We start from the raw sequence: 12172 nt of genomic DNA, 5'->3' as shown, positions 1-12172 counted from the left end.
TTGAATACATTTAGAAGTTTTGAATTTTGAACTCAAGCTGTTTGTCTTCAAAGGTAACAGTTATATGACTGAAAGTTAAACTGTACCTAGGAATGAAATGATAAAATTTGTCCTTGTTTTATTAATTATCTAGAAGCAGTAATATTTAAAATAATAGAATCATTGAATCATAGACTACTTAGAATTAGAAGGGACATTTTAAGATCATGTAAACCAACTCCCCTGCAATAAATAGGGAAATCCAGAGTTAGATCAGGTTGCCCAGGGCTTGATCCATTCTCGCATTGAAAGTCTTTAAGGACAGGGCATCCATCACATCTCTGGGAAACCTGTTCCAGTGCCTCACCATCCTCACTGTAAAAGACTTTTTCCTTATATCTAACCTAAATCTCAGCTCTTTAAGTTTGAAACCATTCCCCCTTGTCCTATCACAGCAGACCTTACTAAAGAGTCTGTCCCCTTCTTTCCTTTAACTTCCCTTTAGATACTGAAAAGTTGCTATCTGGTCAACTCAGAGCTTCTCTTCTCTAGGCTTAACGTTCTCAGTTCTCTCAGACTGTTCTTGTAGGAGAGGTGTTCCATCCCTTGGATCATTTTTGTGGCCCTTCTCTTGATGCAGGCCAACAGGTCCATGTCTCTCCTGTACTGAGAAGTCCACATCTAGATGCAGTACTCCAGGTAACACCTCATCAGTGCAGAGTAGAGGGGAAGGATCTCCGCTCTAAGCCTGATGGCCACACTACGGATGCAGTCCATGATACACTTGGCTTTCTGGGCTGTGAGGGCACATTGCTAGCTCAAGTCCAGCTTCCCATCCATCACTACCCCCAAGTCCTTTTTGGCAGGTCTATGCTTGATCCTGTGCAAAATCTAAAAATAATAATGTGCTTTCTTCTCTTGGTCATATAAAAGCAGCACTTGCTGTTTCTTATTCAATTTCTTTTTTTATTTTTCTTTTTTCTTAGAAATCAGATTGTCAGGTCTGACACTATGCTCTAAGAAGTGTGCAACACTTAAAACTTTTGTGATATATTTATCACTAAAATGTTTCAAACAGAGGCTTTCTTAAATCCATGACCTGTGTGGGTGGTTCGTTTAGAATCCACTCAGACAAAATATGGCTGTAACTGTATTATGTTTGATGGGGCATCAATGATCTGCATCATCCTCAAACCACCCACTGCTGCTTTAATTGCTTTGGCAGGATCATTAAGCCAATTAACATCAAGGCTTTAAAAAATTGAAGTCTTCTGACTTTACTCCATACTCTGTTATATCCATGTCACGATTTATGTTTTACTGTTACCAAAGGGAAAAAAAAAAAAAAGCAAACTATTTTAAGGATGAAGGATCCAATTTGCATATTTTCTTTTTTTTGTGGTGTTCTTCCTGCCTTAGTTCCATTAAGCTAATTAATCATAATTTTAGTGTGAATTATTTTTGCTCTTTTAATGTTAGTGAGCATGTTTAGAAAGCCAAGTTTAAATGCACATTTTAAGAAAGAGTGATGCTATCCAGTATTATACAGAGAAAGCCAAGACAAAATCATTTACCGCTAGAGAATAATTAGAATTGTTAACGAGTATAAGTGAAAGCCAGCTGAAAACTTTAGTGTTCACACAAACTAGAGAAAATAATGTGTGCTTTTATCTTAACATTCCCTTCAGGTGTTTGACTAGCACTATTTGGAAAGCATTTATATAAAAATCTGTCTCTTAGATTCTTCAGATGATGTGTACATAAATCAGCATGTGCTTGGTTATGTACACAATAGAAGCTGATCACACCTTTTGAGGAAACTTTGACATTTGCCTTGTAAGACATTTTTCTTCAGGCAAAGTGATTTTAGATAATATAACAAATGCACTGAGATTCAGAACTGCATCATTAAAATAATTTTCTATTTTTAGAGTAATTTGTATTGTTAGAGTTAAAAGCTGTTCCCTAATATTCTTGTCAATACTAACATTAAATTTGATATAATTCATGGTATGAGAAAAGGAAAAAAAATTTTGTTCTTTTTTATTTACATGATTTTTTTTTTTTACCAGTGTTCTAGATACTTGTTATTTTTAGTGTTTACTTCAGGATACAGCTATACTTTCTGTCTTTGATAATTCCTTATAGAAACAGTTATGCTTTATTGGCAATCTTCAGCATTTATTTTCTGTAATTGTTGATACTGTTCCCTTTTCCCACTACATGTCCCTTTGCATGTTCTGGCAAATAACAGAGATTAATACTCCGAAATGAAAGCAAATTAATGTATTCCAGATTAGAACATCCAGTAAGGAAGTTAAATGATGCTCCTTCAGGTTCATAACAAAGGAATTATTTTGCATCTTACAATATATCAGCCTTCATGTTGCTAGGGTGCATAAGATATTTTCTTTTTCCTTCTCCCAATAAGAAAAGAACAGCGTACTATATAATTGGATGACTCATTGAAAAAAGTCTGTCTGGATCTTCATTTCATAGCATATTTGCATAGTACAACTAAGATCTTCAGCCTTATCTTTCTGCACTGATCATCACTTGCCATCTGCTGGCTGAATAACAGTTCAAGTGCTTTTGAATGTGACTGCATTATTCTTATTTATCTTTCTGAATTTACTTGACATTAATTTGTAAGAAATCATTTATCTTACTATCACCTATTTCTGAATTTTGCCTTTATTTATGTCCTCAGGAACCATCAAGAGTCTGACAACTAATTTCAGTGGTCACTGAAGAGAAAAACCACATTTCACCTTTTCCAGACAGGGAAAAAAAGAAAAGAAAAAAAAAGATGGAACATAAACAGAAACATTATGTCAAAGTATATATCTGACAAAGAACATGTAAGGGTGCTGAAAGTTATGAAAAAATGAAACATACATATGAAGCATTAAATGAGGAGTGGACTACAGTTGTTTCATTTATTTATGAAGTAGAGAGTGTGTTCTATCATATTTGATATCTTTGACTGACCCCTAACATGTCATGCAGTTACTTCACAATCTATAACAGATTTGTTAACATAGCCCTTGTTAAAAGCAGAGTGTTTTGCAAAATAATAATAATAATAATAATAATAATAATAGAGACATGATTCTCTGGACATTTATCATAAGGAATGAAACTAAATAGTAATCTTCTTGTCCATATGGAGTTTCATAAATTACTTCTTACTGAAGTCATCATGCCAAGTTCAAGTGTAACCAAAATGACTTGACAGTATGCACATTAACATAGACTGAGATCCTTTGGAACCAAACCAGATTGTGAAGAAACAGTGTTTGTTATGAAAATCTTCAAAACCTATCCAGTATTAAAAGATGTGTTCTACTCAGACTGCTAAGAAATTTTATCTTGCACAGTAAAAGCAAAGGAAATCTGTGACTAGATTCAGAATACTATTGGTCTGCTCTGTTCTGAACTGTTCTGAATATAACTGCTGTTCAGTTATAAATGTCTGCTTACACAGAAAGTTGGACATCTATGGTTGTTTTTTGTTGTTGTTGTGGGTTTTTGTTTCTTTTTTGATCCAAGACTTTAAATCACTTTCAATTCCAAGAGTGCTTTGTATATCCTTTATTATTGCAAAGAGGATAAAACCTAGTGGTCTTCATATAAGCAGTTGCAGGTTTACTGTATCAGATGAAACGGGGTCAGTTAAACTTCTCCTTTATTTTCTAGTTCAGCAGAGGTTCTTGTATAGAAGAACAGTTAGACCTCGAGGTCAGCTCCCCCAATATACGCATGAACACACAAAATACAAAATAGAACGATATATACAAAATAGATATAAATTTAATAATCAAATAATATTTCACTGAGCTTCACCTAGTTTTCAAGGAGTTCAAGCACAACTCTTGCAGGGATAATGTGCAATCAGCAGTGAAACCTGACTTTGCAGGGGGCTCTTAGACTGTTTGTAGTTATTCATGGAAAAAGAGCAAATTACCCAGGGCTGCTGAGGCTGACACAGCTTCCTTGCAATGGGACTGAACTTTATACCCACTCTGGCTTCTGTATCCATATCTGAAAAACATTTTCACTCTTTTTTTTCTTTCTTCAAAATGTGTAGTTTCCATTTCTGTTAAGATTTATGCCTACCTGGAGATTAGATATTCTCCTTTCTTACAAATATATATGGATATATATTCTATATATCCATTGACTATATCCAGTGACTATCCTGACTGCAGTATTTAAAAGGGGATTATAAAAAGGAGGGTAATCAACTTTTTACTTGGGTATATAGTGATAGGTCAAGGGAAATGGTTTTAAGCTCAAAGAGGGAGGATTTAGATTAGGTGTTAGGGGGAAGTTCTTCACGGAGAGAGTGGTGAGGTGCTGAAACAGGCTGCCCAGAAAGGCTGTGGAGCCCCATCCTTGCAGGTGTTCAAGAGCACCTTGGATGGGGCCCCGGGCAACCTGATCTAGTATCTGATGTGGAGGTTGGTGTCCCTACCTATGGCAGGACGGTTGGAGCTTGATGGTCCTTTGCAACCCATCCAACCCAAGCCATTCTATGATTCTGCGATGATTCTATGCAGAATGCTAGCATTTCTATTAACACATAATTAACAGTAAGACATAAAATAATTTAATGAAGTTTAATAATATGGAGAAATCCAGTGATAATACTATTTTACATTTTGTATTTTGTATTTTGTATGTTTTATAAGTTTGAAATTGTATGTAATTATAGCATTATAATATAAGATCTGTACCTTGTGAACCTACTGTTTCACTTCAACTTCCTCCAGATTCACCTAAGTTCACATTTCTCAAAGTAGTCAATGAACAAAAAAATCTTCTTCCTTAAAAATATACCAGAAGTGCTATCTTTTGACAAACCAAAGCAAGAATTTTAGATTTTACTGCAGGGATATGTTTGAGTTTGTAAACAACAAAATGATTATCAGAGCACCTTAAAATAATTTCTAAAATATCTCTGCTGTTCTAGTATGATATCATAAGAACACGGATGCAATATTTTTTGACCCTTTTTCATGTATGTGTTTTGATCAAAAGAATGAGATTATTTCTGTTGAACTATTAGTAGTGTTTGGCACATAATATCTGTAAAGGTAAATTGGGTATCTATGGATATCCATTAATATTTAGTAGCTATGTTTTGACATGATTCTCTCTATTACTGTTTGAAATATGAGGATCACGTGATCCAAATTCCTAACACTATGTTTATCTGAAAATAAGTGCTTCATTGGAGTCACAAGGAAGTCTTACTGGAGTTTAAATGTATGGCTAACAAAAAAAAAAAAAAAAAAAAATCAGCTTTGAGTGATGTAACACATCTTCAAATTCTGAATAGGAAATCAGATGTGTAATACTAACGAATAAAAGCATAAACCTGCATGCCAAAGAGACTTCCCTTCAGTTCTCAATGAAACAAAGTTAAAACCCTTCTGAGTCTTACAGAGAACTCTGCCTTATTCTGGAGGACTTGTCGCTGTCACTTCACTCTGTCTCTCAGTAACATAAGCAACTATATAATAAATTGATTCAGTTTTCTAATACAATTAGCAAGATAGTTTTTGCACTGCTTTTACTTACCAAAATACTGTTCCACAACTTCAGCAGTATGAGGTTTAGAACCCCTTTTTTCCTCCTAGATGCATTTTTGGTGCATTTAAATTAATTTATTTTTGAGTCAGGTTTGTGCTTTTCCTTCGCAGACATTTGGAATGTGCTGTATTTATAAGCAATTATAACCTCATAGAGCTTTCATTTCACTAGAACAAGTAATACAATATGGGTCAGCAATTTTGTCTGAATTAAAGTAATTCTTGGTAACTTTCTGCATCTGCAAATATACATATATATATATATATATATATATAAAATAATTAACCAAGTACTATACAATGAGGAATTGACCACATCACTTGTTTGAGGAATTTAATATAGATACCTTAAAAGATAAAATTTTTAAATAGGCTGTTCTGAATAATAATTAAGAATATTGATAATATTATCTGGAGGTTATTTGTTTCTATTGACTGCATAGGGAAATTTTTTCAGTGATAAAGGTGTTTCAGTCAGAAATTCGAAGTTATACCATAGTAATTTTCCCTATACTCCAGCAGAAATCTAATCCAATATTTTACAAATTGGCACAATTCCATGCTAATTTCAGGTGCAGGGCCTTATCAGGCATAAACAATGGTTTTCATGTTTCTTTTACACTAGTAATTGATGAACATTCCATGATTAATTGACAAATACAGAATTTTGTCTATCTTTGTCCTTTGTAAGTCAACATAACCATGCCCATGCATACATGAAGCACAAATGCTAAGTCGCAGCTTGAACCAGTGATTGAGCACCTGGTCAAAAGGCAAGGCCAACTCAGAGGAGCTCAGGTGCATGCAATGCAGCTGAGTGACCAGAAGGAGTGGAACCAGGATCCACCCCTCCCTCATTTAAGTGTTTGCAGTGGAGGTAAGGCTATGTTGCTGGAGATCTCAATCTACCTGAGTGGTTCTAAAAATAAGTAGTTCCCCCCCCTATTGTTTCTATGCCCCTAGACATTGTGTTTGAGCACGTTCTTACTTGTTGCAGCTTGGACTTTGCTACCCTGCTGTCATTGCTGTGTAATCACAAACTTCATGCTTATTTAATCCTTTTCTGTTTTGGTTAACATCTTTATCTTGCATCACATATCTACAGTTTGAGGGAAAGCAACACATCATAACATTTTTCAGAAAAGCAACGTAAATGAAATGAGTACTTCTTTCTGAAATAAGTGTGAGCACTTCATTTTCAAAAATACAGTAGTAATTCTGTGTGAATTGGTTTCATGTGTGACTTTTGGTATGTATACAGATGTTTATTAACTAAAATGGGCTTTTACTGATTAAACATTATTTGAAATATCATGTCCTAAATAGCAACTTATTCCTTAAGCTCAATTTTGCAGAAACAAAATTAGCAGTTCTTGATTAAACAAATCACGTTGAAAGATGGTTGCAGAGACAACTCCTCAGGTTGCAGTATTCAGATTATCTTCCAATTATATAGGAAGTATGCTAGGTACTCAAATGGAGTTTGAGAATACCCATGAAAATATGAACACAAATACTATATGAAAGGCCATTCTTTTATGACCTGAACAACACTAATCTAACAGTGAGAACAGTTAATCCAGTTTCTTGCCTTCTGAGGATTTTAAAATGCAAAAGCTTATTGCTTATTTCATTTAGTACATGATCAAAGTTTTCACGTATAAGAAAAAGCTGCTGCTTTTTTATTATTGACTCTCATGTTATTGTATAATTGAAAAGTTATTTATTTTTATTTTTTTTTAAAGCCTCAATTATGCAGCAGTGCCAATTTTACTGAGCTGTGTATAATGTTCAGTGTGACAGTCTGTTAACTGGGACAAAACATGTTTGACAGTTCTTCTGGAAGCAGCTTTATATCTTTGAAAGATAAAAAAGGGAAAATGCAGTGAAAATTTAGACTTTTCTGTCTCTTCCTCTTACTTCTGACTCCTTTAATAGCAAACTGTGCTGAATATATATATATATTTGACAAAACAAAAACCATATATATATAAATACTTTTTGTATTTTCTTTCTTCTTTAATATTCAAAGGTATAACTGTTATTTTAAGTTATATTTATAATAATTATAAATATTGGTTTTATTTTTTCTCAAAACTTCTATACCAAGCCCACATTCTATTGTTTTACTATCAGAAAGTGTAAGGTACATGTAATTCATAAGAATAGAACTGATATTATTTTGGTACTACATCTACCAATGTAATATAACAAGAAACAGAAAGTTTTGTAAATAATTGAAGTTCAATCTTTTATAATCTGATAAAGCTTGTTTATGTTTTATTCACTGTAAATCTTGGATGTTCTAATGTTCTCTGTCAGAATATCCTGGATGATGATTTGTATAATTGCTCTGTAGCTATTTTGACCTTGCTTGTTTGTACATCTGCAGTGCTGAGCAGACTACTTTCACTGTGTTTTTGAGTTTAAAAGTTAAAACTTACTGTGATGTAAATGTGTAGAATAGGAACATCAAAAATCTCCTAACAGATGTTTTTTGGGTTAGCAGCATTGGGTGCCATTTTTTCCTTGCACATCTTTGGTATTTCTCTGCTGCGCATAAATCTAAGTTTACTTTCAGAAACCGAAACCACTCTTTCTGAGTAGTATGATTATATTTCATTCTTGGCTTGAATTGTGATTTAGTTTGTTGGATATCTTGTTCTGTCTTTGTGTATAAACTGGTATCATTACTTTCACCTCTTCAATGAATAGATTAAGACCTGTCATGAATGGGAGCTGTCCCACAGTAATTCCCTGAGTAAATACAAGATTTTTGGAAAGTAATTATACTACGTAACTAATCGTGTGTAGTCATAAGTTTCATCTTCATTTTAGTGCAGGACCTACCTCAAAGGCTAGGCTATCTTTTGGATCTTAGGTGCTAGTAATATCCAGCTGAAATAAATTGCTAACTAGAATTGGCTACTACTTGTCACTGAGTCTTTTTCATCCTTTAAGAATACAACTATGAGCTTCTAAGAATAATAAATGGGAGGAAAATGATTCTTTAAGCAGAAATACTAAGATCTATTGGTGAGATTGATTAAACAAGTCTGAAAATAATTTTTCCCTTCCCCAGTCCATCATAAGGCTTTGTGAAACTAAGCACACTCCAGTGATCAAGACAAAGGCACTCTCATAGGTACTCTATGGGAGGATTTCGTATAGAAGACCAGAGGCAGGAAAATATATGGACTTCTTTCATACTTTCTGTCACGATTTCTTAAGCAGAAAATTATCCCCAGTAATTGCATGTAGCATTGATCAAATAGTTAAGCCAACTGTTCCCAGATAATCTTGAAGTGAAGTCAGTCGAGGATATTACATATTTGATTTTGAACCAAACTGATTTAACTATACATATACTTAACTACTCTGCAGCTTAATTACCAAGTTATTCTCCCTTGAAATTGAAGGGACAAGATTTGTATCCTGCATCGCTGAGGTGGAAACTAAAGGTGTGCCTTAATCTTCCTGATTAAGTACTTAAAATATGTAGCTTTCTGAGCAAAATGTTGCCTTTAGTTAAGGCATGATGTGATCCTTACATATAATTTCAATAAAGGAACAAAAAGATTTTTAAATCATTGAAGAATAGAAAACTGTTAGGCTGCAACATTTTACAGTTAACAATGCCAGACTTAAGAAAAAGAAAAAAATGTATTATTTTTAACATAATGCATTATAGCTTAAATTGTGGGATACATTGCCATAGCATATGTCTGGATGGAGAAAAAGTAGTTTACCTAATGATAGGTCAATCAGAAACTGCTACTCTAATTGGTACTGAATAGTATCACTAAATGCAATTTACTCACGCTTGCTCTGTTTCCTCCATTCTTTTCTCAAGTGCTTATTGCTGGCTAATGTGAATAACAGAATATTAGAATATGCAACTTCTGTTGAAATATAAACTGGTGATGTTTTGTTTATCAGCCATCATCTGAGTAAGAGCACATCAGCTGATGCTTGAATAGATGGTAGTTTCAGATGCAGATCTTTTACTGGTATTTTGTATTAATAAGCTAATACTCACTCTCCCATTTTATCTGTTGTGCATTAACTTTTAGGCTTAGATTGACAATTAATTTCTTATTCAAAACAGAAACTTACAACCTTCATTGTTTAGAATGAAGTGTTTGAAATGCAATGTAGGAAACCTATAGATACTAAAGAAGGAAAAAAAAAAAGTCATTTTTTATCTTGAGATCTACTTAAGTGCAGGCGTAGGGGTGTTATAACTGGAACTGGTGACCTAACAGGTGTGGGGATTCTGAATGTGTTTATTCCTTTCAGTCTTTACTATCATTGCTTTATCTTCACAGCTGTTTAAAATGGTGTGAAATGATTGTGAACTGAGGAAAATCTTTATGTATTATTTATGTACTAATACACTGCTTTCTGATATTTTACTGAGATGTTTAGAATAGAAATGGTTATATTTTAAAAAAAAAAAGGGGGGGAGTACTAAAGAAAATAAGTGTATATCCAACTTTTTAAGGAAGAACTTGTAAAAATGGTAAACTTCTATGAATCAAGAAATTTACTGAAAGCTGTAAAATATGAAGTTTATTACTTTGGCTTAGGCTGTTCCCCAGCTGTATGTCTTTAGGAGTTGGGCTGCAGATCTGCCTGTTTGTAGTCTTTTTCCTGAGCATTTACAGTTGGTTGCTGCAAGATACAAAATAAGAACTAATCACACTTTTGTTATAATGCAGTGTAGCTCACCTTTATATTATTGAGTGTATACATGAGTAATTGTGTAGTCAGTGTAGTGTCCACCATTGTTTTGTTTTGAGATTGGTATAATCTTTGCTTATGCCATGATTTAAATAAGCAGATTGGCATTTTTAGTATTCGGATATTCAATATCATATCCAGTTCACTTCCCACACAAAAGCCAGAGCACTTTGCTGTCAAGAGGAATTTAAGGTAACATAAGCCACAGCTCTCATTCCCATGATAACTTCATCAGGAACCAGCTTAGAGCATGTTAATGTGAAAAGTAAGAGTCATAGCTCAGTTATCAGCTATGACTAATTTGTTTCGTCAAAACAAAGACTGATATTAGAAGCCTTAGAATTAGGGCTGTAAACCAGTTTATCAACCCATTAAAGTGTATTATGGAAAAAGAGGATGAACTTCAAATTCAGTGGACTTGCTCAACCACCATCTCTAGCAAATATAGAGTAAAAATATCTAGCTGCCATTACATTGTTCTCTAAAATCCCACCAAACTATAAAGCTGAAATGGATAGTGCTCAACAAACATTACACTGAAATGTAACTTTCTAGTACTTACTTGTTGGTCCCTTTCATCACTTAACATGATCTGCGATTCTGAAAAGTCAGGTTCAGAGTCCATAAAATATCTGGAGTGTTTCTGTGGGAAGACGTTCAATTCAATAGCTGTGTCTCATGGCAGCAAATGAATAAATTAACTTTCATTTACACCGTATGCTCCAAAGCAGATATAGTTAAGTACAATTCATGTCTATTCTATAAATATAGCATTTAAGCCATATTTAAAATAATTTTTTTCTGTTGAAAGTGTGCACATTCAAACTCTTATTCAAAGTTGCATTATTAAATTTGCATTGCCATTGTTTGTTGGAAGTTTAATAGTGCTAACACACTAAATGGCATCTTGTTTTAAACAACACCAGCAAGAGGATGTAGTGTAGGCTTTCTACACAAATCCAGAAAATTGGAAGTTTATTTTTCCACTTGCATGAATATAAATCCTTTGCACAAACAGATATATCACTGGAAAAAAAAAAAAAAAAAAAAGACCCATAGAGGTAAAAGAAATAGTATTTTGCTTTACGTTATTACCTTAATGATAACATTTAATAGAGTTGAATGGAGATAATTTCATAACCACCTCTGTGGACTTGCTTGGTCATGCAACAGTGGATGGTTTTGTTATATTGTGTCATATGTCTTTTCTTAATCACGTTTTTCCTAGGGAAGTTGTCATCTGTGAGCAGCTGCGCTACTTGCCAGACTGAGCAAAGAAAATGTGTATTTCAATGTACAGAAGCAGCTGGGTTTCTTTAGTAGGTGCTAAAGGGAATCTCAGTTAGTACCTAATGAGTTTACATGAAGTTCTGCTCCCTTGTGTCATTATTATCTAATGAAGTTCTTTTTCAATTGCAATCTTTGTCAAAGTGAGTACTATTAACACCCTAAATATCAAACTGCAAAAAAGATAGATTATCACTTTTTCTCTGAAATAAATAAATAGGAAAAAGAAAAAAAGAAAGTGAACACAATATCCTCAGCTGTGTTAGTAGCAAGAAAAATGAATCCAAGATTCAAATGCATGAGTTTTTTTAGTTAAGTTTGTGGTTGAAAAAAGTGTAACTCTTTGCATTTCTATTATCGGCATAAATCAACAACTGAATGAACAATGAAGAAAATGTGTAAATTTTAAATATTAAAATCAATATTTCAGTTCAAAGCTCAGTGTAATCAATATCACTTAATGTATGTTAGTAGTTCCACAAGAAATATGGAATGACAAATTTGTTGGATAGAATAACATAGAAATGCAATGTTTATATGACATAGTTTCTTTAAGTATTCTTCAA

The sequence above is a fragment of the Tympanuchus pallidicinctus genome, unplaced genomic scaffold, assembly GCF_026119805.1.
Source record: "Tympanuchus pallidicinctus isolate F22 unplaced genomic scaffold, pur_lepc_1.0 scaffold1, whole genome shotgun sequence".
In the NCBI taxonomy this organism is placed as follows: Eukaryota; Metazoa; Chordata; class Aves; order Galliformes; family Phasianidae; genus Tympanuchus; species Tympanuchus pallidicinctus.
This window is presented reverse-complemented; position numbering follows the sequence as displayed.